General features: G+C 44.1%; 1 protein-coding gene across 2 annotated transcripts in view; it reads right to left on the bottom strand.

Moving 5' to 3' along the window:
- USP22 (ubiquitin specific peptidase 22) overlaps positions 1-26,553 on the bottom strand; it is a 205,709-nt gene that overhangs the window by 155,617 nt on the left and 23,539 nt on the right. The window lies entirely within an intron of this gene.

Raw genomic sequence — 26,553 nt, 5'->3', positions numbered from 1 at the left:
GTTGGATTGACATTTAAAAAATGACAAAAATTTGGATGAAAATATCTCCCTACTCATAAAATAATGAAACGCAGAGTTAAGCATTAAGTTGCGCTAAGTTTTGTAAACCAACTTACAGGAGTTTTAACATATCAGAAAAAATATAAATACAATCTATTCTCCTCCCTACAATGTTGCTTTAATGCAAGAAAGTGAACAATAAGAACTTTCCGGACAACAGGAAGAGAGAGGACTACAACTTATTCTCATGCAATCCTTTAATCATGACTTTAAAAAAAAAAAAAAAACCACCTAGGGGGCGTTTGCTCGCTACGCTCACCAACCCCCCTCCCACTGGCTGCTTTTGCAGCCAGAGAGCCTGTTAATCTTGCACTGAGCCCAGCTGCACTCTCCATGGCACCCAAGTCACTTGTATCCTTCTTCTCCCCCCCTCCCTCCCCACATCCCTGGATGGGCCCCTGTATCCAAATGCTCTTGGCCCATCGCACCCGCTCGTGCTCTTCAATCAGACAACACACACACACACACACACACACACACACACACACACACACACTTCCTGCTCCTGCCCCATCAGCCAATAAAATAGTTTATGGGCAGAGTTCAGAGCCTCTTCTAGCAGCAGGCACAGGGCTACAGAGAAGTGACCTATCAGGAAGAGTTATGCTCTGGCGGCTTGTGGGCCTCATGTATAAATGAAAACCAAACACATTCAGTAAAATGGGGCCCAATTCCAAACGAATCCCCTTCATTCCCGGTGCTTCTGTCTCACTAGCAAGGGGCAGGTGCTAGTTTACAAGCAGCCAGGTAGGGAGAGAATTCCCCGTTCTCAGTTACTGCCCATCTTTGCAGGGCAGCAGAGCTCCGGATGTGCCCTTCTAGCTGGCAAGCGAGCTTCCACTGTGGAAGCTGGGACACGCTCCATGAAGACAGGGCACGATGGGGAGATGTGGAACCATGGGGGAGTCCCCAGCTTTACACACCTGTGCCCTAATGAGAACCAGATTTGGGTCACAAAGAAAGAGCCTGATGGGGAATCTCAGCTGCTAGTCCTTATCCTGGAGCTCCATGGTGCACTGCCCAACCCCTTCCTTGCATCCCTACCCCTGCTTCCATCCTCCATTCCCACACTCCCATCTCCCTACCTCCACTCCTACACCCACCATTCTCCCTAATCCCTCCTTCTTTCCACCCCACTGCCCATCCCCTTCCATCCATCCCTATCCCCACCTCCCTTCCTACACCCACCCATCCTTTCCTTGCCCACCCCCCACCTCCATTCCTATACCCCCCTCACTTTGACTAGCCCCCCCTTACTGCACCACCCATCCCCACATACACCTTCCCCCTCCTTCCTCTTTCCCTATGCACATTCTAACCCCCCCTCACAAATGGGCAACCTAACCAGCCAAGAAATGGCACCAGACCTGTACACAGGAATATCTGTGGGGGCGGGGGCTTTTTTTGTAAGTGCGGACCACTTTTTTAAAAAAAAATATAAAAGAGTTCAAAATAGTCATGTGATGAGTGTGCATAAGAGAGGTTAATGAAAAATTTGAGCAATGAAATCAAAGAAAGTAGTCTGATTTTGTAACTCAAGCAGACCCTGGCCTCTACATGTAAGGGTAGGGCTGAGAAGGAAGGCTACTCCAGGTGCTGAGACAGCAGGATTTGGACAGCTGCCTGCAGAGAAGGGGCAGTAAAGGTGGCATTGCTGGGGTTCTGTGACTCATAAAAGGGGAATGTCTGTGGGCAGAGGAAATGGAAAGGGAGGCAGAGGAGGATGGAAGGAGGGGTAGAGAGCAGGGATGCCTTTGGGATGCCAGGTTGAGAAGCGGGGATGGAGTCTGAGGGAGCAGGAGAGGTGCTGAGGACACAGAGAATGGAAAGTGGGCTGGGGTGCACACAGGGGTGGGGGGGGTCAGTGCCACCATGCAGAGGCAGGTACTCCCTTCCCAGCTACCCTGCAACTGCTTGGCCATGTTGGAAGCCGCTCCGAATGCTGCTGGGCCACCCCTTTGACACGCCTCAGCGGTTGCTCGGCTGTGGCGGCAGGTTCCACTGATGCAGCCACTACGGACACAGTGGAGGATGGGGTGACAGGCGGCCAGAGATGCAAGGAACCTCGCTCTGCGCTGCACCTGAGCTTGCTGGCTCAGCAGCTCGTGAGCACCAAGAACGACAGCAGTGTTGCCCTGGAGCAAGTCCTGGTGGAGCCAACAGTGCAGCTTAGACCCAGGAGAGGGAAAGGGCCGAGCAGAGCTGACTCCCCCCTCACGCTAACTTGGGAGACAATAGTGCTGGAGCTGGGACTCCTCCAGCCCAGACCGTGAGCCAAGTGCCCATGCACCTGAGCACACGCCCTGGGATGCCAGGCAAAGGGGACATAGGCTGCTCAGGTCAGGTCCCTGAACAATATTCGGGGCAGGGAGCCTATGTGAGGTCGGAGCCTTTAGACACAGCTGATCTGATGACATCACGCTGTCATTCTGTAGGAATTTTGTGAGAGAGGGAGAGAGAGAAAATGAATGAATCTTGGGAAACAGGAGCCTTTCAACTGTACGCTTTAACAAACTATACAATGTCCATCTAAATTTAAGAAGAGCTACAAGAGAAAGGCAGATAAATCATTCTATTTTGAAAAGTGAGAGAAAAAGGAATACTTAATCTGAAATTCTGAAAAGAAAATATGAGGAGTTAATTAAGGTATCTTCAACACTGAACTCCATGAAAGCATTTACATTTTCAATCTAGAAAATGCAATGGTTGAACATGTGTGTTTTTTCAACCATGGAAAAATGTCTACTGCTTTAGTAGCTACCATGCTCTATTTATGTCTGCTTAAATTAATGTATTAAAGTTCAAATGTGTAAAGATTATCTACTGGACTGAAGTATGTCAGCTTACATACAACAAAAAAATACTTTTCAGGGGGCTTGAGACACATCAAAAGAAACTTCAAGGCATTTATCAGCTATACAGAGCACTACTGAGAGTGTACACCTGACAAATTAGTAGCATGTGGTGCTTTAGTACTAGCTGTGTTTGCACAAATTGCTTACAGGAGGAGGGGGAGGAAGACAGCTTGCTGCTGTACGTGTTATGCGCAATAGCCGATAGGTGCTGGCTATGCTGCACGTGACTGTCTACTGATTCATTCAGACAAGATAGCAACTATAGTCCTGACTGTCATGTTTGCAAAGTAGAAAAAAAACTAACTCAGATTCTATCTGACATCTAAGCAAGTATTGGGCCCATGGGGACATATTTGTTACTACTAATGACTTACCACAGAAATAGTGTTTCATTTACTACAAAAACGGCTGAACAGTAAAATCACAAATAATTTAAAATCATCTTTAGAAAAAGAAATTAGCCCTAGACAAGAAGTTACTATTTAATTTAACAAACCAAGCTTGGTAATGCCTGTGCCAGTTTTTTGTTTTGTTTTTTGCAATCTGAGTAGCTGTTTCCAGAAGAGCAGTGTAGTGTAGATATAGCCAGGGAGAGAGCTAAAATCAAGACCAGCTGATCTTGGACATCTGTCGTACTTTAGTGTAAGAATGGAGAGCTGAACATCAAACAACATAGCAAGCAGTGCTGTGAAAAAATAAACCGCCCAATAAACCACCCAAAAAACCAACAATCTGTTCTACTCGGTGTAGAAGAGTTCCATATTTTAAGATGAGCTAGACCAAACCTGGAAGACATGCCATCCTCTGTACCCATCTCAATGTACTCCTATTTCATAGTATGGAAGAACGTCACAACTTAGTCGTAAGAACAAAAATAGTAACAAGAACCAAACAAATCACAGGACATGAGGAATAGGACCCAAAAGGTGTCTCATGATCTTTGAGGAAAAAACAGATTCCAACATGGCCTATGGGCTTAGGCAGATGGAAGCAGGCATGCAGCTTTTTTCTTAAAATTTCTCCAGGTGAGCTGATTTTTCCAGCTTAGAGTCTTATAAATGTCACTACCAGTGGTGTGTGTAAAAGGACAACTTACAGCATAATGAGAGCAGAAGTGTCCCCTATCTTTCTGCTGCGGGGGTGTATGCAGCAGCTGTCAAGCCCATCTCCAACATTACCAGTTCAGTTGTGCTTTCATTCCCAAGTTTTGGCATCTCTTGGAATACTCACCCTTCAGCTGCATGACCTAAGCAGGATGGAATTGCCCAATTCATCATGTAGAACAGCCACATTCAAAATGTCAGATTAATGATAAGACATGGAAGGGAACAGTTAAAAAGCAATATTTTAATTTGTTGCAAAAATTGCATAGGAAGCACAAAGGCTAAAGCTTTTACAGTGAATCTACACTGAATCATACATTAGAGCCAGTTATCTAAGTAGGTTTCTAAACCTGCAACCACATACCATCTACTTGAGATAGGAAAAATAGAAAACTAAGCAAATTCATTTTATGTACTTACTACCTTTTCAGAAATCTGAAGGCATTTAGGAATCAAACTGACATGCAACTAAAACAAATTATATATAGTAGGGAGCAAAAAAACCCTCTCTTCCTGGGCAACAGGAGCTAGCTACTGTGGCAGTTCAGAAAAAGGACAGGGAGTCTCCAAAAGTTCTTATTTCTTTTCTTGCTTAATGACTGGATGTTTGCTGGATGCCACAATGTCAAAAATAAGGGATAGAACAAGAACAGAAACTAGGCTGGGGAAAATGGTACACAATCAGGTACCATTCATTCCAAAAAACTATATAAGATAAGGAAGAAGAATGGAATGCAAGAACGGGAGACTTAAATTTGTGTTGCCATATGGTCTTTGCTTAATCATTAGGTTTATGAAATTCTTCAATCTTGTGCGGAGATTCTTCAAAGTACTTGTGCAGAGATTCTCCCAGACAGAGAAAACAATGGGAGGGAGAATCTGGAAAAAAAATCCTGAGGGAGAGAGTCCTCAGAAATCTCTGCCTTAAGCATGGAAGAAGCAGCACATAGAAGGGTGCTGACAAATTGCACTTGGGGGTGGTGAAATAAACAGAATTAAAAGTAACTTCTAGCAGACCCAAAATACTTGGAAAAGATCAAAGCCTTGTATATGCTAGAACGTTCTACTAGCCTTGTATGGACACCCCCCCGTCCCATATTGTACAGTTATCTCTGTGTAAAAGGTGCTATTGCCATAGGTTCAACCTCTCTAGTTCAGCACGCTCTGGTCCAGCAATATCCGTGGTCCAGCATGCTTTTTGTTAGCCGGATGTCCACTTATCATGGGTGTGGCCAAATGTCCTGCAGTCCCTTAAAGTTTGTTTACAGCCACCACTCCTGGCTCTCCATGTTTAGCTCTAATTTACCCCTAAATGTCTTTTAAGAGCCCAGTAAGCAGTGGAAATATTGGTAATACTACCAGACAATATCTACCTCCCGTGGTTCAGCAAATTCTCTGGTTCAACACTGGTCAGGTCCCGAGGGCACCAGACTAGAGAGGTTAAACCTGTATATGTATTTCTGTAGAGGGAAGGGAATAAGTATACTGGTATAACTGTGTTTACACTAGAGCTTTTACCAGTATAACTATTTTGATAAAATCCCATCCCTATCCAACATAAGCTTCAGGGGGTAACCAACTTAGTCTGGTAGCACTTTAAAAACTATTTGTTGTTTTTTAAGTCTATCCAATATGGTTATACCAGTAACATTTTCAAGTATAGACCTAAGCCTAAAAAACAGTGCAGAGTAGCCGATTCCTGTGCTGAAGAATTACAGGTTAATACTAACTTCACTAGTCCATTCTCAATTTCCATAATCAGTCTAGTAATGTTTGTCTACAGCTTTTCTAATTTAGGCAGCACACTGACAAATTGTAAACAGCTTCAGCCACTAGTTTCTCTAGCTGTGCATAGGCCAATGTCAGTCTGCCTGCCTTGCCACTCTTCTGTTCCCTGAAAACTTCACCTTTGCATACACCAATATGATAATTGCTGTGTCAGTTACTGAACAGACTTGGCTTGTTAAAAATCTTTCAAAAGCACATACTATCATTGTCCTGCACCTGCTGAATGTATACCAAAACCTGACTCTGCACCCCTGGGGCTGTGTAATTAGGAAAAGATCCCATTAACCATAGCTAAAGTGGGGATACAAGTTCATCTAACAACATGGAAATGAGAAACGTCCATGTCAATATAATTCAATGGGGCTGGACTTTTCTGTGCTTGGGAAGAGTAGTTTTTGAAAATTCTAGCATAATGCACTTTGGCTGATTATTCTATACATACACACACATCCATGAATTCTCTGATTATTCACTAAGGAATCACATCAGAACTGATCAGTGTCCTTGTTAGCACACTACAGAGCTTGTTTCAGGGCCAGAGAGAAAAAGAGGAGACAGAATAGGCAAAAGGGTTCCATTTAGGGATGGAAAATCCCGGTTAGAAGGTTAAACAAAATGTTTAACTGGTTAACCACAGCAGAGGGCTGGAGCAGCTTTCCGTCCACAGCAGGGAAGCGGGCAGAGAGCTGTTTCAGCCCCAGTGCAGGCTGCTCTGGCCACACTGTGCTGAATCCACTGCACCTGCTATGGGCTGCTCTGGCCAAACCAGGCCCAGCTGGAGCAGCCCCCTGCTGGTTAACCAGTTACCCTGGTAAGCATTCCAGTAAAGGGCATGCTTGCCAGGTATCAGGTGAATGCTTTACATCCCTAGTTCCATTAATGTCTCCCCATAAGGGCGAGGAACTCCAACTCACTAAAATCCCATGGATCTCCAGCACATTAGCCATTATGAACTTGCCAATGCAATACAATGCATTATCTTGTAGAGACTCCACTGAACTGGTACCCAACTGTCCAATAACTGTTTGGGGTAGACAGGTTCCTCAGGGTCACTGATATTGCCTTTGATGGTGAGGAGACCCCATTTCTTTGTGATCTGCTGTTTGCGTGGGGGGAAGAATGAAAAGTGAAGAAGGTAGTCTCCTCACAGGAAGTTGGGAGGAGGGGATTCCCATTCACTAGCTTAGCCAGAGGCTAATGTGCATGTGCCTTCTTGGGAAGTAGTTCCTCCCTGTCCATGCCTGCTGGGGGTTGTGGGAGGGTGAAAGGAACCTGTAATCAATCTGAGGGATTTTTGTGGGTCCCGGGAGTAGGGGAACAAGGAGTGGGGCACAACCTGCCCATCCCCTGCTGGGGCTGCTGGCCTGCAACATGTCAGATAGAACAGTGCTCACAGGCCGGGGAGCAGCAGGGCATGCTGCTCAAAATGTTCTTCACTGACATCATACCTGCTTAGAACATTAGATATCCGTAGATTCTATTGGATTCCTCCCTTGTGATCTCAACTGAATTCTGAGGCAGACAAACCTTATTCTAAAAATTCCATCTAAGCTGCACAGAAGATTACCAAGGGCCACAGAAGTGCTCTGGGCTGCACCAGAGAAAGGCACTAATCCCCCAGGCCCAGCCTCAGGGCTGCTGGAAGAAAAGAGGTTTGGGGGAAGCCTGCACCTAAAACCTTCGTCCCCAGTCCCATCCCAGAAGCCCATCCCCTTAGCCAGACCCTTTACCCTCCCTGCCCTGAGCCCCCTTCCACATTCTGAACCCACCCTCACCACACTTAAAATTAATTATGCACATAATGGAAAAATTAAAGGGAACATTGATCTTACTGTGTTTGTAAAACCCCATGCAAGTTTACAGTGTCAAATTAATAATCATCATGAAACAGTTACAATTTAGAGATATCACTGCGGGGCAAGGGAAGGAGAAACACTGTCACAGAAGACTAGTTTCTGCTGGTGAGACAGATATCAAGCCAAAGCAGAGACCTTTATTTTCTAACAAGACACATCAATCTTACAAGATTACAATTACTTTCTAGTTTAACAGACCAAATGATCGATGTAGGTTTAATCACTGTATGATAGACGCTAATGCAGTAATGTAACTATTGTTCACTGTACCATTACTAAATAGCTGCATTCTGATTAACATGAACAGCCCTGTCATGAGAATATAGTTTTAAACCCTATTGTTCTTTTATGGTTAAGAAGTGTTTAGGTGAAGGTTTTCCCCTTTTTTCATAATACATAGACCAACCTACTGACTGCCATACACACGTTTTAGCATATCACATCAATTTTTTTAAAGACATTATTAGTGATGTCTATGTAAGGTACCTAGGTATCTATGAGATATCTGTCTTCCTGAGACCTTTTCCCAGAAGTCTCTCTCCCAACTAGGGCAAGATCAGGGTGGTGAGTCAGAGATAAGACAGCAACAAATTAAAGAGGATAGACCCTTGGAAAGAACTAAGGAAACCTATGCTTTCAAGCCTGGAAGTTTATAACAAATTTTTCACTCATTGTAAACTAAATCCTATTCCAAACTTTAATAGTGTGAATTGCATTTGCAAATACACCAAAGTACTTTCAACATGCATATACATTTATGACTAATTTAAAAAAGATATATAATGATGTCCAGGTTTAGCTTCCAACACTGCCTCACATGTGCTGACAAACATATATACTAAGCCACCCTCTTGGAAACTGTTGCTCCCTAGAAGGGCATATGTACTTGGATCTTCTGATGTAAAAAGCATAGTTTCTAACTGGTTTTCCATCAGCGAAGCTAAGAAGCTATGAAGATTCTCTCTAAATCAAGGCTGGTCTTGGAAGTAAGAGGTCTTAGGCAAGAAGGCCTTGTCTCACAGGAAACTGTTATATTAGTACAAAACAGGTAGTCCACGTCAATTTTACAAACCACAGTTAATAGTTCCACAATTTCCCATTGGAGTTCTTTCAGAACTCTTGGGTAAATGCTATCTGGTCCTGGTAACTTGTTTCTGTTTATTTACCAATTTGCTCAAAAGCCTCCTCTAATGATACCTCAATCTGGGACAATTCCACAGATTCATCTCCTAAAAAGAATGGCTCAGGTTTGGGAATGTCCTTAACATCCTCATCTGTAAAGACGGATGAAAAGAATTCATTTCATTTCTCTGCAATGACTATTATCCTTTTAGGGCTCCGTTAGCAGCTTGCCTGTCCAAGGTGTGTGATTGATGAGTAGAGTGACCATCCATCTCGTTTTTCCCGGGACTGTCCCTTATTTCAGCTCTCTTCCAGGCATCCCGACTTTTTTCTTAAAAGGAGCAAATTGTCCCGTATTTGAATGCCCCCTCCTCGTCCTTGAGCTCCCCAGTCAGCACAGCCACAGCAGCCTTCTGTTTGTAGCAGGCCGTGGCAGACCAGCATGTAGCGTCTGGAGTCAGGCAGGGAGAGATAGAAATGAGATAGCTGGAGACTGGTAGCCAGTATATATACACACCACGAAGAATTGGGTGTATGGAGTATGTGTCACCCCCTCCCTCTGTGCACCCTAAATAAGCGAGGTCTGCTAGCACTTACAGAATATAGGGCTGAAGCCCTGACTGCCAGCGCCCCTACAGGGCTAAAGCTCCTTTCCCTGACGCCCCCCGCCATGGGGCTGAAAAACCTTTTCCTGGCTCCCCAACACTAGCTGCAATCCCCATCCTCTCCTCTTTCTCCCCCACCACAGTAGCCCTGTTTCCCAGCAGCTCTGTTTCTAAGCCTACCAGCAGGCTGAAACCCCTTTTTCTGGCTCCTCTACCACTAGCTTCAGCCCCCACACCCTGCGTTCCCCTCACCAGCAGCCCCTTTCCCAGGCATCCCCCACCACTAGGCTGAAGCTCTTTGCTGCAGCAGAGCTGCAGCTCCATTACTGGGTGGCCTCCACCAGCAAGCTGAAGCCCCCTTTCCTGGCAGCCGCCCCTCCCCCCCCACTAACTGCAGCCCCCAGCAGCCCTGTTCCCTGGCAGCCCCACTGCTAGCCGCAGCTCCCATTCCCCCCACAGCCGTCCCCGTCGCTGGCTGCACCCCCATTTCCCCCGACAGCCTTGTTCTGTGGCAGTGCCTGCCACGGGTCAACAGCCCCCACCCCGGTAGCCCCCACCTCCCGGCAACCACCCCAATTCCCAGTAGCCGTAATCCCCAGCACGCACTTCCGCTGAAGCCCCATTCCTGCTCCCTCCCACCCCTTCAAAGCTGAGTGGTGGGTCTAGGATGAGAGCAGCAGAGCTTAATCCTGCATGCCTGGAGTTCCCCATGAGGAAGAAGCCTCCAGACTCCATGGGCAGAATCAGGGCCAGATTTACCTTGTGTGAGCCCGGAGCCAAGCTTTTTCGTGGGCCCTCGGGGGGTAATGGAGCATAGCACTGAGATGCCAGTCCCCAGACCAAGGGGGCAGCTAGAGGAAAAGGGGTATGGATGGCAGGGGCAGCCCCACTCCACCCAGGTCAATGTAAGGGGATTATTTACCAACTGTCAGTTCTCAAGCACACAGCGACCTGACTGTACTTGTGCTGCCAGCATGTCCCTTTCCCCTGAGGGCAGGGCCATGTCATGCCACACAGCCACTTGACTCCCTCTAGCCAGAGCCCGCTGGAACCCTGCCAACAGCACCCTGCACATCACCCCTGCCCACAGCCCCACTGCAGATGCCCAGAACCTCCACTCTCTAGTCCCCCAAATCACGTTTCTTCCCTGCCACCTCACAGCCAGCACACATACAACCAGGCCCTCCTAGAGGCACTCTCCCCCAAACCTTGCCTCCTGAACAGCAAGGATGAGGACAAAGCAGGTACTTCTAAGCAGCAGTGACCACTTAATTGTAAGTATATATTTTAATTTACCTATTTGTTATAATAATGTAGTATGTCTTTTTAATGGGTGCTTAGGCAACTTAATGTTATTTTGAACATTTGTACTGCATAGTTCTGATTGCCAATGAAGTCACTCAAATCCAAGCAATTTTATCAGGTGTCCCATATTTGGCATAGGGAAATATGGTCACCCTACTGATGGGTCAGTTTGTAACTAAGTGTTCACAACACTGAAGTTCTACCGTAATTTTTACAACACAGGACTAGTCATGGAATCTGGGTTATTTTCTCAGTTCATGATGAGACCTGGACAAATAATCTCTAGAGACCTGCAAATCCATGGCTATCCGCGGATGTGGGTGTGGATATCCACAGCTCATTTTTGCATATATGGATGTGGTTACAGATTTTGTATTTAGAACTCTGAAAATCTGTGGATATACACGACATAAATAAGTTGATACAGATGCAGGTGGAATAAAAATGTATCCGTGCAGGACTAAACTGCTACATCTCACTTTTCCTCATCTGTAAAAAAACAGGACTTGCATATTCGCTAGCACATCTGCATGTACCAACTATTTATTATGAACATTTGTTAAGGTGAAAGAAAATATAAAATATAAACTTACAATCTTAAAATCCAGGGGTTTACATATTTTATAGCTTTTTTGAGCAGAGTTCATTGCATTCTCCCTACTTCAGAGAGGTGCTTGAAGACAGAAAGACCATGCTACTTACATAATTTTTTTACAGTTGGCCGCACAAAGGCGGCTTTGTCCAATATTTATACCTAAATCCAGTGTTATCTTTGCTGTAATTTGTTTTATATCATGGGCAAGTATGTACAAACTGCACTGAAAAAAACCAAATACATAGGAGTTTTCTAGTCCTCATTGGGAACCTAAAAAAGGTTAAATGCTGAGAACCCACTTACAGATGAGATTGTAAGGCACCTACTACAGTGTTTTTGATGTCTCGTTCTGGAAAATCTCTCAAAACGTTTACATGGCTGAAATTTCATCTCGCTCAAATTATAAGTATTTTTATATTGCATTTTTTTTCCTATAACTGACATATCAGTAGATATTCCTGCATTTTAAGGTTATTTCATTTAAAAAACACTAAACACCACTAGCTTGACAGAAGTGGTCACAAGTGGTGAGGAGAAAATGTGAAGGGGGTTGGGATGCTGGCATGGTAAAAAGCTGTGGGGAAAGAATTCCTGCAGAGCTGACATTCCTAGAGGTGCAGGCCATTTTGGAAAGGGTTCTACTTCACATTAGCCAAAATGGTGGCATCTATTAGGCATCTAGAACAAAAATTAATCACCATACAGGTGGTTTAACCTTGTAATGAACCACCATACGTACCCACTGGTAGAGGTTCCTTTCCATCATAATTAGTTTTGATGTCCACCTGGATTTCAGCTTTTTGTTCCTTTGTTTCTGCCTTAGCTTCTCAGACAGAGGTGAACACAGGACTCAGTGAATGAGGCATTTTCCTCTGAAGCAAGGATCTCTTCCCCCCAAACAAGAACCTATCTAAGGATAACGTTGTTCAGGGGTGGTCTCATTAGCAAAAGATCCAATCCAGCTCCTCAAATTAGGGGCAGGTAGTTGGACAACTGCCAGGGTTTCTCTCTTCTTGGCTTTTTATGAGTTATCTTCCTTTACTTAAGCATTGAGAAGTGTCCTGTGAGCAACAAACACCACTGGTTGCCTGCTTTGCTATCCACTTGTATATCTTCATATTACAGTGGCTGCTATTGGAGAGAGGAGACAGTTCAGTCCGGCTTAAGCCCGTGACTTCTGTGTAGCTGCACACAAATGCATGATTCATGGCTGCTATAGCACTTCAAGAGTACAGCATGATAAATAGGATGATTCCTGGCTGAGTGCCAGCATTTAAATAGGGAGGTGATACCCAGTCAACACGACCCCAGAGAGGAGAGGATACATAGATAAAACAGACAAGTTGCTTCTTTTGTGAAACAATACAGAATGCAATAGTGATGTGAGGGCTGAATTTTGATTGGAAATACAGATATGTCCTACTCCTAGCAAACCTTTTTTTCTGCTGCACTGACTCATTGTGAAATGAACTTCATTCACTTTGAAAATGTATTACCCAATTAGCAAATCTGTCTGCTAATTTGGAAGAATTGTACTGTGAGGATGCGCAGAATATTTTAATTAAAAAAACAAGTTGCTTACACTACGACCCCTGTGTAGATAATACCACCTTTTGATTATCTTCTATCTAAATTAATCTTTGTTCACATGGTTGCCAATATATCAAGCAAAAACTCTAACATACTAAACAAGTGTTATGATAATGAGGCCCATCCCCAATCCTCCTTTCACAGGCAGATCGGCAGGATCTAGATTCTAGAATTACTAAACAGGCTTTTTACAGTTAGTCAAGATCTAAAAGTAGCATAGACCACTTCCAAAAGAAGAGTAGAACTCTTAAGGTTCTGGAAACCAAAGGATGGAGAAAAAGCCAGTCTAATGTGATGTACTCAGAGTACAATCCAGACTAATGACTGGCTGTGTCACTTCCTAACTTGGGGTGTACTTTATAACGCTTTATTGCTGTAGCTTTTACTTGAATACAAGTAATGAGTAACAAAAGTAAAAAATGGCATTACATTCAAAGCCAAGTTTTTCTCACCATGTGTTCTCAACTGTCTTGCTGACCAAACTTCTCAGGCCACATTCCTTTCCTCTGCTTAATGGATCTCTCTTTTGTTCCTTCTTGTGCAGTGACTCAATGGACAGAGTGGGGGTGTTTTGGGGTGTCTGCTCTCTTTAGTTCTCCCCTTTGAGAAACATTTGCAATTGAGAGTAAATACCTAAGGGAGGGAAGGGAATTCCATGCTGTTCTTTTGTTAAGATTTTTTTTTATTTGGCCCTTAGCCCCTTTTCTGTCAAATAGCCACTTAGCAGGTAATGGCCCTGTGGCCTTGTTTACACCCTGTGGCATTAGCCTGCCTTCTGTCTCTGAAGAACTGGTTTGATTATTGCTTAAATGCAAATTGAGTAAAGTGGAGCACACATTCTTTTCTTGGAGACTGACCTGTTTGCCAACCTTCTGTGGGGGAAGAGATGTGGCTTGGAATATGCATCATCACACAGTGGTATCTTATACAATGTTGTTACATTTTACCATGACAATAATAACCTGCAAATTATGCGTTTTCAAGTGATACCTCACAAGATAAGATTATTACAACAGAAAAGAGTAGAGATCTATTAGGTCACTGCTAGCAATAAGCCAATAGCAACAAGGAAAATATGGATGCGCCATGAAAGAATGTTATGTGCAAGCATAGGGAGACATTTTTTAAAACGAATGATGATGTCCTTCACTTAGCAAAACAAGAAGATGGGAAATGCACATCCTTCATAATAACATAAGTGCTCCAAGCAGGAACATTAGGCTATTTAACTATGCTGATCATTTGCAATTCTATCATTGCGACCTGAACAGATGACCACTCTCGTAGCCTACTTGTAGTGCTTTGCAGTACTGTACATGACACACCAATTAGTTTTGATCTCGTTTTATTTATACAGTATCAAATGTGCACAATGTTTGACAAAAAAATAAAATATATGGACCTTAGGCTTGTAGTAGAGAAGGGTTAATCAGAGTATTGTTTCAGGCCACCATAACAGAGCAACATGCCTCTTGTCTAAAACTTACTGTTGTCAAGTCAGTTGTAGTCAATAGGCTCAAAAATGAGTCCTTCCTACCTCTTGTTTAGCTAACATGACTATACAATTACTATAATTTGGGAGACAATTAAGATGCAAAGAAAAAGTGCAAGTGGGGGGAGAAAGGGTTTACAAAATACTTCTGGGCAAATTCTGCACCAAAAAAATTTAAATTCTCCATATTTTATCTGTAAAAACAGCATAGTCATGCCAGTTTCAATCATTTTGGTAATTTATTTCAAAATTACCTTTCAGCAATTATGCCTGTAACATCAACAAAAAACAACAAGAAAGAGTCAGGAAATGTTTTAGACAATAGCTTCCTTACGAGGCATATTAATACTGCATATTAATACTGCACTTTGAGGAATAATTCATATAAGCGACAATACAGAAATGTATTATCAACACCCCTGAGAAGCAACGCAAAGGCTTGACTGAGTCACCGGTAAGGGAGGAGCAGGGAGAAGGAAGTAATTCCTGGAAAGGAACCTGGGAGTGAACCAGAAGAGCTGCAGGGTGTGGATCGAAGAAGTATGGAAAAGGGTTTTTTTAAGATGCCCGTGTCTCCCTGCACACCCCCTCAGCCACTCTCCTTCCCACTGTCCTCAAGTGGCCTTACACTCCCCAATCCTCTGTGGCCCTTCACCTTCATTTCTATTCAACCCCTGGCTTAATGCTGTTATCTCACTAGCTCCTGTACCATCATCCTAGTCTCCTGTTACCCCACTACCCCTTTCAAACCTAATCTGAGAGTTCTCCCCCATTCCCACAGCATTCTGTGCCTCCTGACTTAGCCCTGAGGAGGCAGAGCACTGTGAGAAATACAGCCTCTGCCTCCTCCCTCTCTGCAGCTGGCTGTTCCAGTTGCCCTCTCTTCTTGTACCACATCAGACTCTGGTGGGCAAAAGGTGCAACTGCAACTTCCCTTGACCTTTCTGTCAGAATCAGTTATTCTGTGGGGAGAATCTACAGAAGACGTTAATTCTGCTTTTGCACAGAAGTGCAGAATTCCCTATGGAGTAATAAAATAGGTAGTGTTAAAGCAGACCCTTTTGCCTCAATCTTCACCTAGAGGAATTACCTCCAAATAGTGCACTGGCAAATGACAGCTTCATCAGAATGCAGCACAGAGAGTTGGACAATACACACACCTGGCAACTGTTCCCATTTCTATCTGCACCCTGCCAGACAACTAACTTCAGCCAAAGTTGCCATAATGGTAACCAAAAATTGACACTAGTTTTAGGATTTAGTTTTTCAAAGTGTTATCCAGACACTCAAAATGCATTCAAGGAGAAGTCACTTAGGTCTTCGGTAGAGATCTGAAGAGGAGGTTGGTTGTGGCATTCTTGTACTGGAGCAGGGTCCTTAAGAACCTTTTCACAATGTTAAAAAGCCAACTTTAGATAACTAACGGTGGCTTGAAGGTCATTTACAAAGGATAGCTGACAATGTAAGATCATGTCCATCTTCTCTCATCCTTTGTATGTCATCTATCTGCTTAAGGCCGGATTCTGCAAACACCATTAAACATACTGGATTAACCCAGCATGTGGGTATTTGCAGGATTAAAGCCGTAGACTGTAAACTCTAAAGAGACAGGGCATGCATTTGTGCAGCATCTAGCACAACAAAGTACTAATCGCAATTGGGAACTTCACTGCAATAAATATTACAAAATTTCATCACCATAGATATCTCAACATGAAAAATAGCCATTTTACAGGCCAGTGGCTGGATATGCTGAGTCACTGAACTAAGTGTGAGAACTCACAAAACTGTATCCTGCTTTAAGGAATCCTAACTGAAGCTTAAAAAAGGTGAATATATATGAAAAATGATCACAGAGATAGCTATTGAATTTTAGGTAACAAAGCTATTCAGGAAATAAAACATGGAGAATCAAGACTCTTTTTGGGTGTTTTAAGCAATGCAAGTCTTCAACAGATTAATACAGAAGCAATAAGGACAACTGGCTATTAAAATATCCAATTTACATATTAAAACTGACTGTGAAATGATCACTGAATAATAGACATGAAAAGATATTATATAGCATAATTTAAAGGAAATTCTTCCTCTGTATTACTACTCACACCAAAGGGCAGAGACAGCTAGACATATAATATAAAGGATTTATTTAAGAGCCTATTCAGTTGCACTATGCACCACTACATGGTAGAATGACCTTGGGCTGTCAGGAAGCTTTGAGAGATGACATTTCTAGTCCATCTCTGCAAGAGAGGCCAACTGAACAGTACCAAAGCTTGGCACTGTTAGCGTATTCGGTTGCAAATGTTTCTGGGATAGTGTAATCAACCAAATGGTCCCAAAGACAGGAAAATTGGACATTAATCTGTTTAATATATTCTGTTATCCTAGATTACATTAGTGCTAGGACAGACAGTAGGGAAGAGAGCGTATGCAGCCAAAACAAGCACACAGAGGAGCTATCTTTCTGTTTGAGGATCTACTTTGAATAGCTCCCCATCTTTGGGTCACAAGAAACAACAGTTTTTTAAAATCTTGTCTAGATCCTAACCCAAAAGCTAGGCTGCTGATCTGTGGGATAGTTTCTTAAGAGAAATAATGTCATAAGTGTTTAAGGGTAAACAGATTCCATCAGCTAGTCCTTTGTACAAACTTTTTATGTTGTTTCAAGATCAGAAGGAACCTTTTGAAGGTTTACTGTTGACAACACATAGCACACATATTAAAGTGTTCTTCTTCCAAGATCTTAAACAATGAATTTGTTCTTCTGCATAGAGTAGCTGGAGCAATGAGGTGAGCCAACATCAGACCTGAAATGTCATCACCCTACATAGTGCACATTGGAGTTATGCTGGCCATTGATAAAACCACTTAAAAAAATCCAAATCAACCAAAAAAACAAAATAAAACTTTTTCTACTCCAATAGAAACTAAAACCTCAGTGTATGTTAATCTGATTTCTTACATAGATTAAGCATCTTCAGATGGAATTAGGAAAGAAAATGGACCACTATGCTTTTTGTCAAAAAAATTTTTTTTTAATTAATCGGTTGCCAGAGAAAAGCACTATTTTTCAAAAGCTGATCACTCAGTAACAATGGTAATTTTCACTTCTGAATAGTAGATCAGAAAATAGCATATTTGCTCAGTATTCAGGGTGAGAAGTTATGTTATATGCAAGATACAGGAACATAACATTCTTTCAATAGTCCTGGAAAGAGTTATGTTTAAAATCAAATAAGTAAAAGGAATGTACTCACCCTGTGCAGCAACAATTATTCTCCAAGAGGTGTCCCTCTGTGGGTGCTCCACTGTTGGGGATGGGTTGTTCCGGAGTTGCAGGGTGGCGCTTTTCCAGCAGTTGTCAGTTGGGCCGCACATGCGTGAAAGGTGCCTTATGCTGTTTGTGCTTTGGCACCTCGCATGTGTGGCCCACCCTCCCCTTTCAGTTCCTTGTCTAGTCTACCCCCAAGTTGCCAAGATGCCAAGCAAAAGAGAGGAAGGGAGGGTCATTCAGCAACCGTGGAGGAACACATCTCAAAGAACAATCATTACTGCCCAAGGTAAGTAACTTCCTTTTCTTCTTCAAGTGATGTCCCTTTGGGTGCTCCACTGCTGGTAACTACAAAGCAGTACTCAACATGGATGGTGGGAAGTCACTGCTAGGCAGCTGATGACAGGACCACTGTAGCCACCACTATATAAGCTGCCAGGTGAGGCATGATGGCGTAATGCCTGGCAAAGGTGTGGTCGGATGACCAAGTAGCTGCCTGGTAAATGTCTTTAAGGGCCACGTTGTTCAGGAAAACCGTAGAAGTTGCAGTAGCATAGGTAGAGCATGCTGTTGGTGGAGCCTTCAACGGCTTACTGCGGACAGAACAACAGCAGAGTACGCAGGATGATATCTATTTAGAAATACGCCGGGTTGAAATTGGTGTGCCTCAAACGTTCTGTGATGGATATGAAAAGACATGGAGGCCTACAGAAGGCCTGAGTCCTGTCTATGTAAAAGGCCAATGCCCAACGAATGTCCAGGGTATGGAAAATAGCATCACTAGAGAATGCACAAGGTTTGGGGAAGAATGTAGGTAAAACTATGGGCTCACTGATGTGGAATAAGGAGCAGATTTTAGGTAAAAATGTAGGATGTGGCCACTTTGTCCTTTGTAAAAACCATATGGCGGACTAACCATCAAAGCCCCAATCTCACTAACCCCCCATGCAGAGGAAATGGCTATCAAAAACAGCACCTTCAATAGAAGGAATGGAAGAGGGCAAGTCATCATGGGCTGGAAAAGGGGTCTCATAAGACAATCTAAAACCAAGTTCATGTCCCAGGAGGGCGCTGGTGCCCTATGCGGAGGGTAAGGAGCTTGCTCTGTGTAAAACTTGTATACAGAGTAAGATGGTTTTATTTGGGGTTGTGGTCCCATTGGGGCTGTGCTTCTGGGTGCTGTCAAGTCCCTGTAACTGAGCCCTCCCAGGGCTAAGCTGTTGTCAGCATCTGTGTTACTCTGCTGTGGGGGGGAAGGGGGACTGTTACCCCAACTCTATACCTTTTCCGGGGGAGAACCAGAGCATCCGGCCCAACAGGAAAGGGGAGTGGGATGCCCCAGAAGGCAGGAAGGTGGATACAGTGGTATAATCAGCACACAAGGTGACAGTCTCAAGGGGACCTCTGAGACTCAACCCATTACTCCTATGTCAACTGAACAGGCTAGTGCAAATTACTACCTGTAACTCCCCCTCATATTAGGGCAAAATATACTGGTCTAGAAACAAAGGACCATGCTGTAGAACACTGCCTATGGTATAAGTTAATACATTGTGCTTTTAGTATACAAATGTTTTTGGTTACTACAGAGGAAACAGCGCTCTCAAAAATACAACTCCCCAAACACTGTTGAACAAAATAGTCCATGTTGCAAGTAGCAGTGCAACACCCAGAAACTGAAGTATTTAAAAGGAAGAGAGCTACCCATCACTTTGAATTTAAAAGAAAGATCTAGATTATCAAGCTCTCCTACATTACTCTATATATGACTTCTCTCCACCTACTTTCTGTAATAAGTTTTAAAACATAGCTATGTTTTTTTGACACATTTAAGTGACGTCTTTGGAGGCCAAGCATGGTCTGTGTGTCTCTTACAGACACACACGTACACAAAAGGACAGTGTAGCCTCTTCAAACAGAGGCTAAAACGCCCTGCTCCAAACTCTGAAAAGCTATAGCCAAATCCAGGAATCATTGTGCTGATGCTGCAGAAATGTCATTTGGGAATGTCAAAAAGGATCAACATCCATCCACACAGTACACAGATATACTTGGTACTTTACAGACAGATCCCTGCCCTGAGGCATTTACAATCTAAAGTTAGACATACATAACAAATGATGCAAGGAAAAAAAAAAGACAGAGATATGGGAGGACAAGGGTTGCAAGTTAGAGCTCATAAGATGCACTTACTTTCATGTATAAATCTCACTGGCTCTTCTTTTTTTAGTTTGTTCTATTCAAGAATGGAAAGTGCATCCAAGATAGCTTTCTGTGCTGATCTCTAACAGAGAGCAAGAGTAGAGGATTATTTAAATAAAAGTCCCCGTCTAGGACTAGTTCTACTAAGAGATTAGATCAGGGTGAAAGCAGATGCCAGGGCTGCACTGCACCTTTGTTTGGGGATGGGGAAGATATACCCCCCCACCCTCAGCCAATGCAAGTGGTGGCCAATAGCCCAGGGCTGCAGTGATGGCAATCGGGACCCCTGGGGTTCCTGTGACAATTTGAAGGACTCTGGGCACAGTTCTTTCAAATCATCAGCCTCCCCCAAGAGAGTTATTCCTTTTGCTCCCCTCATCAGCAGCACTGCCACAGCGGCAATATTAAAGTGCTCCAATGTCAGTCATGTGTGAGCCAGTACCGGTGTCCAGTTCTTACCAGTGCGCTGAACAAGCGCCCCCCTCACCCTCCCCCATAAGCCCACTTTCACCTCTGGATTGGATACAAAATTGAAAGCACAATGTTCAGATTCTACGTGAACTCAGGAGACATAGGTAGTAGACCGAGCTCTGGATCAGAAAAATATGGGCAACATTTAAAACCAGACACATGGCAAGTAGGGATGTGAATGGATAATCAGTTAACTGGTTAATGGGTGATGCTTAACTGGTAATGGTTAACCCTTACCCAGGAGTAGTGGTATATAATGGTATAACCATTATATGCGAGTGTGTGTGCCACATGCATGGTTGTCAGAAGGTTTTTACCCTAGTGGTTCCCATCAGGCTGGCTGGGGAACCTCCTGGAGTGGTGCCTCCAGAGTAATATATAGAATATTACTGACCAACACCTGCTCATTTCTTTCTTGCTGGAATACACAGACAGAAGGGAGGTGAGTGTGGGGGTTGTGGAATAGATATGAGTAATACACCTCAGAGCCACAGTTACAAGCAGCATTCCATATAAGCTATACAGTTGTGCAGCCACTCCAGAGAGATTCAAACGCTGCCCGGCTGATCAGCAGTGTCCACAGCCAAGTTTTTTGCTTCTACTGGTGGTGAACATTCACACATGCCTTGGTGCACATACATTAATCTTTTCCATCCATGTGTGGAATTAGAGGGAGCATTTGAGAGAAGCAGGTAAAAGATTTTTCTTCGAGTGCTTTATGTCCATTCCAAAAGGTGACTCCCAAAAAGTTTCCTGGGAGAAGGGTCAGAGTTCACTGGATTGCTCATGCAGGACAACCCTGCTGAATGCTTCATCACTCCTCACTTGTTGGATGTGGCATAGTGCAACATGAAGGTGTGGATGCTTTGCATCTTTCTGGGACAGGGATTTGTACAAGGAAAGCTGCAGATGAAGCCTGGGCCTTCGCAAAGTGTGCTGAGAACTGGTGAAAGTTCCACCGCCACCAGTCATTGCACATCCTGATATAGGCTATGATCTGTGACGAAATGCATTGGAATGAGGTGGGGTGTAGGGATGTACCTCATCTTTATAAAAGACAGCGTATGGGGGCTCAGACTTAAACACGCCAACTTCAGAGACCCTAATGGCTGATGTTACTGCTACCAAAAAGGCCCCTTCCAAGACAAAATGAGAGAAAGGGCAAGTGGCGAAAACACAAATAGGGCCCAGGAGCCTGGGCAAAATGAGGCTGAGGTTCTACTGGGGAGCTGGCTGTCTCATGTGAAGGTAGTCTCTGTCTAGTGTTTTAAGGAATAATCCAATCACGGAGTTTGCAAATACCGATATACCCTATGTCCCTGGGTTGAGATGGCAGACAAGTTCACATTACAGATATGAGGCCTGATGAAACATTTCCTGATTCCCAGGAGAACTTCCCATACTGAATCTGAAGACTGGAGCTCCAGCAAATTCAACTTATTATTTCTGTCCCTCTTCCTGTTAAGCCTGGCCCACACTACATGGGAAGGTTGAAGTAAAATATGCAACTCCAACTACGTAAATTACATAGTTGGTAGTCGACATATCTTAAATCCCCGTCCACACAGTGGGAGGTCGACGGGAGGTCCTCATGAGGAGTAGGAGTACCAGCCCCGACAGGGGGTCCCTTGAGTTCGATCTACCCAGTCTATACTACACCTACTAAATTGAACCCCAGCAGCATCAATCTTCCATGTAGCGTAGATGTGCCACTAGGGTCGTGTGCTTGAGGTCTAGAATAGAAGCAGGAGGAGGATCTGGTTTGAAGACCTTCCTCTGGGGTGCAGGATGTGGATCCCCAGGGATTTAAACATCATTTTTACTCTAATCTCAGCAGCTCTGAACAGTCAAAGGGCAGGTCTTTGGATGGATCTCTGGGGGTATTCCCGACACATCTAACCAGGCACTGGTGTCTCATGGTGACTGCAGCAGTCTTAGTTCAGGCCAAATCCAAAGTGATTGTATAGATGTTCTTGACCTCAAGGATGCTGAAAACTCATTATATGAATCCAGGGCAAGCAGTTTCTGGAATTAGGCAAATACACCCCAAGAAATGAAGGTATAGCAGCTGAGGACTGCCTGCTAGTTAGCTATATGGAATTGGAGCCCTCAGTGGCATAGACTTTAATTCAGAGAAAGTACTGCTTTTTTGCATCCTTGGACATATGGGCAAGTCCAGACTAGCCCTGCTGCTTCCTATGGCTAGCAACATTGACCCCTGATGTCCCAAGACTGAGGGTGTGTGAAAAGGTGCTCAATCTCTTGGGGGGCACAAAATACCTCCTTTCAACCCCCTTGGCCATGGGAGATATGAAGGCCAGGGTCTACCAGAGCACCTTTGTGCTGGTCTGTATAGTCTTTATTAGTGGCAAAGCCACCCTGGAAGAACCCTCTGGGGCAAGACTGTCCACTACTGGGGTCAAAGTTTTCAGCTGCTTCCTCTGTCTGGAAGTGTAAATTTGGGGTCACTTGCCTAAAAAGATCCTGGTGAATTCTATTGTCCATAGCTGGGAGTGAGGTTGTGGCAGTGCCCACGACTGCCTCATCCAGCAAAAAGGATGGCAATGCCCAGGCCACAGGGTCCTCCTGTCCTTCAGGCTCCCTGGAGGATGACTTGGGTCTGACTGCACTGTCCAAAGTGGACTGTGGCAATGGTAAAGCCTGGAGTGGTAGCTCAAGAGGTGCAACCCCTGGCACAGACCCAGTCTCTGTGACACCTGAGTGTCATGCAGGACATCAGGAGTGTGATGTGGTACCAAGATGGCAGAAGGAGCATGGAGAGTGGACACCACCAATGTAGCTTTTACAGCTCCAGAGCTAATGGTAGGCTCAAGAGGTCCAAAAGGGCCACTGTGGCAGCCCTTGCCAATGTACAACTCCAGCTATGGTGGTGCACATTTGCACGTGCCTTTCACAGGAGACCATCTGTGCTGACACACCCTGTGATCTGCAGTGCCTGGAATGAGATGAGTACCAACTCTGTGTCAAGACCAATGAGTCCAAAGGACAACCTGTGCCAGAATATGAAGGGGCAGATCTCAACAGTGCCAGGAAATGGTACTGTCATGATGGGGAACTGTGCCATAGCATCATCAGCTTCCCACTGCGCTGGATTGGCGGTGGTGCAGCCATTGATCACACCAAGGCAGCAAGTGCTGGTGCCATCATAGGCGACACCAAGTCCTGCATCACCATGTGGACTGGCGCCAGTGCTCTCACCTGCCAGGCTGGGGACTGTGTCATCATGGCTATAAGGTCCTGCGTGGCTTCAAAGGTGTCAGGCATACATGAAAGGTCAAAGTCCTTCCAAGTAGGAGTTATACTCACCTCCCTCCTGCTGCCTCTATCAGGTGGAGGGAGGCAGGAGCCACTGCTCACAGGGAGCTGGCTTAAAAGTTTGCTCTCTGTGACCACCAGCTCCTGCTTGCCACCCATGTGTAAACATGTAACCACTAAAATTTTCAGTGGTTACACATTTACACAAATACACTGTATTTTAACATCCCTACTTCCAAGTAGGGGAATCTAAGCACTGGACTCGACAGCCGAGCTGGACTCGATGCTACCAGAAGCTGAGGACCAATCCGCAGGTGCCCAGCATTGGGCACACCCCACTGGTATTCCTGTGTGGAGCCTTGGTCGATGACCAACCTCTGCCCTCCTCCTTTTTATACGGGCATTAAGGACTGAGAGCAGTTAGGCATGCTTGACCATGCCTTGTGAGCCAGGGAGCGGTGCCAGCAGGTGGTGTGCTTCTTCAGTGCTGAGGCATCCCGCTGGAACACTGCATACTGCTGCCGCTGTTACCACTTCTCATGGAAGCAGCCCTTCCTTCCAACTGGGGGTGAGCTTGAGCTGACAGTCTCTCTCGTGTTCTAGGCCTAAGCTCCTGCAAATGGGACGTTTATGTTTGATTACCCTTTCCTAGGCACTTAAGACATGGATGTGTGTGGATCGGCCTTGCACGTAGGCTTCTCTCACCTCACAAGACTTAAACCTCTGAGACTGTGGCATGCCCCAGTCAGAGGAATTAAGGCGGGGAGGGAACCCTCAAATAAAACTTAACCCTACTAGTCTAACTACAACTAGAACTTACAGCTATTTACAACTAAGTAGGCAAATGCAAAGCAAGAGACTGGAGTTGTTCCAATGACCATCACAGATGATAAGAAGAAACACAGCAGGCCAGCAAAAGGTACTGCTAGGGTAAAAGCCTTATAAAAATCGTGCATAGGATCGGAAAGAACAGAGCAAGTGCTGAAAGAAGACCAGAACTTCTTGATGTAAAAGGAACTCTTTGGATCAGGTTCTGCCACTGGATACTCAATAATAGCCTAGGGATGTAAGCAACTAGTTGACTAGCCATCGCTAGCACTATCGATTAGTCGCATCCCCCCTTCACTGCAGCTCTGCAATAGTAAGGACACCCCAGTGCGTGCATACATTGGCTCAGTCCCTGGTCTCTCATCAGTCTGCATAACTTCCCCTGTCCTTTACATTGCAAAACAGCAGCGGGAAAGGTTATGGAGACTGACAAGAGACCTGGGACCAGCCAGCATCTGCACGCACTGGCTCCCCTTTCCCTTACAATGCAGGGTAACAGTGGGGGAAGTTATGCTGGGACCTGGCACGAGCCAGAATGAGCACTGTAACTGCCTACCCTTGTCGAGTAATCGAGTAGTTAAAAAAAAAAAAAAATCTACCAACTACTTGATAAAAGGAAAGCACATGCATTTTAACATCCTTATAATAGCCACAATCAAAAGCATTTCCTCCCCTCCCACATCTGCACCTCTAAGATTAGTAAAACTGTATTTCAGATTCAGAGTTTGTTACACTTATCCATGCTTGTGTTTCTTCAAGGTATCCATTACAGTACTCCAGGGGTTCGCAAACTGTGGCATGAACTTGTTCAGTATCTTTCTGAAGCAGCCATTTTGTGCTTCAGAATTTCAGCTCATTTACAAAAGAGCTGTTATGGTTATTCATGTTCACATTAGAAACTTTTACTGGCAATTTTGATTAGAGGTATGGTAAGGAACATTTCTATTCTGGTAAAAACCCTTTAATAGGCACAGCTCTACCACCATACTAATTTATACTGCGTCAGAGCAGTGGTTCACCAAGCTGAGCATCTTGTCTCCTGACAGTGGCCAGTGCCAAATGATTCAGAAAGAATGAATAACAGGGCAAATTATCAAGAGCTCTATTCCCTGCTGTGCAGTCAGAGGTTTATGGACACCCAGAGCATGAGGTTGTGTCCCTGACTATCTTGGTTAATAGTCACAGATGGACGTACCTTCCATGAACTTACCTAATTCTTTTTTAAATTCAGTTATATTTTTGGCCTTCACAACGTCCCATGAGAATGAGTTTCACAGGTTGACTACACATTGTGTGAAGTAGTACTTTCAATCAGCTGCCTATTAATTTCACTGGGTGACCCCTAGGTCTTATGTTACATGAAGGCATAAATAGCATGTCTTTATACACTTTCTTCACACATGATTTTATAGACCTCTATTATATCCTAGTTGTCTTTAAGCAGAACAATACCAGTCTTATTAATTAATTTCTACTTGTACATAAACTGTTCCATACTTCCAATAATTTTTGTTGCCCCTTTTCTGTTTTTTTCCAATTCCAATATATCATTTTTGAGATCGGGTGACCATAACCACATGGTATAGTTTATATTACTCAAAGTGGTATAAGCTATACTGGGAGGAAAAAAAACACTTATGCCACTATAAATATTTTGTACTTAGGGTACAAAACTTTTCTAGTGTACACCTGGCTTAGGAAGACCTCAAAATACTGGTTTGAAGGCAACTGATGAGGCAGCTTCTTCTCCAGTTTCAAAAAGCACAAAACAATCTCTCTGGAATGCAAATTATTTCATTCATTTTGATGGGTTATAACGGTTTTCTAGTAGTAATTTGGGAGATTTTTCAAATTCACGATTGCCAGTAAGAACTCGGTGCTTCACTTCCTTTTATACCTTAGAAAGGCTCCTTCAAATATCAACACCATTTCATTGCTCATAAAAGCAAGTATGGAGAGGATCACTAAGATGTATAATTTACCATGCATAACATCTCCTCTGTTACTATGACTGATAAGTGCGAAATGCCACTATTTCAATGTCCCCTCCACCCAAAAAAAACCCCTTCCCCCCCCCCCCCAAACAAAACCATACCTAAAAAGGCTAGTAGAACATCTGAGCAAGATACCT

The sequence above is a fragment of the Pelodiscus sinensis genome, chromosome 16 (genome assembly GCF_049634645.1).
Source record: "Pelodiscus sinensis isolate JC-2024 chromosome 16, ASM4963464v1, whole genome shotgun sequence".
Classification (NCBI taxonomy): Eukaryota; Metazoa; Chordata; order Testudines; family Trionychidae; genus Pelodiscus; species Pelodiscus sinensis.
The sequence above is the reverse complement of the archived record's forward strand: the minus strand, read 5'-3'. Positions and strand labels throughout refer to the sequence as shown.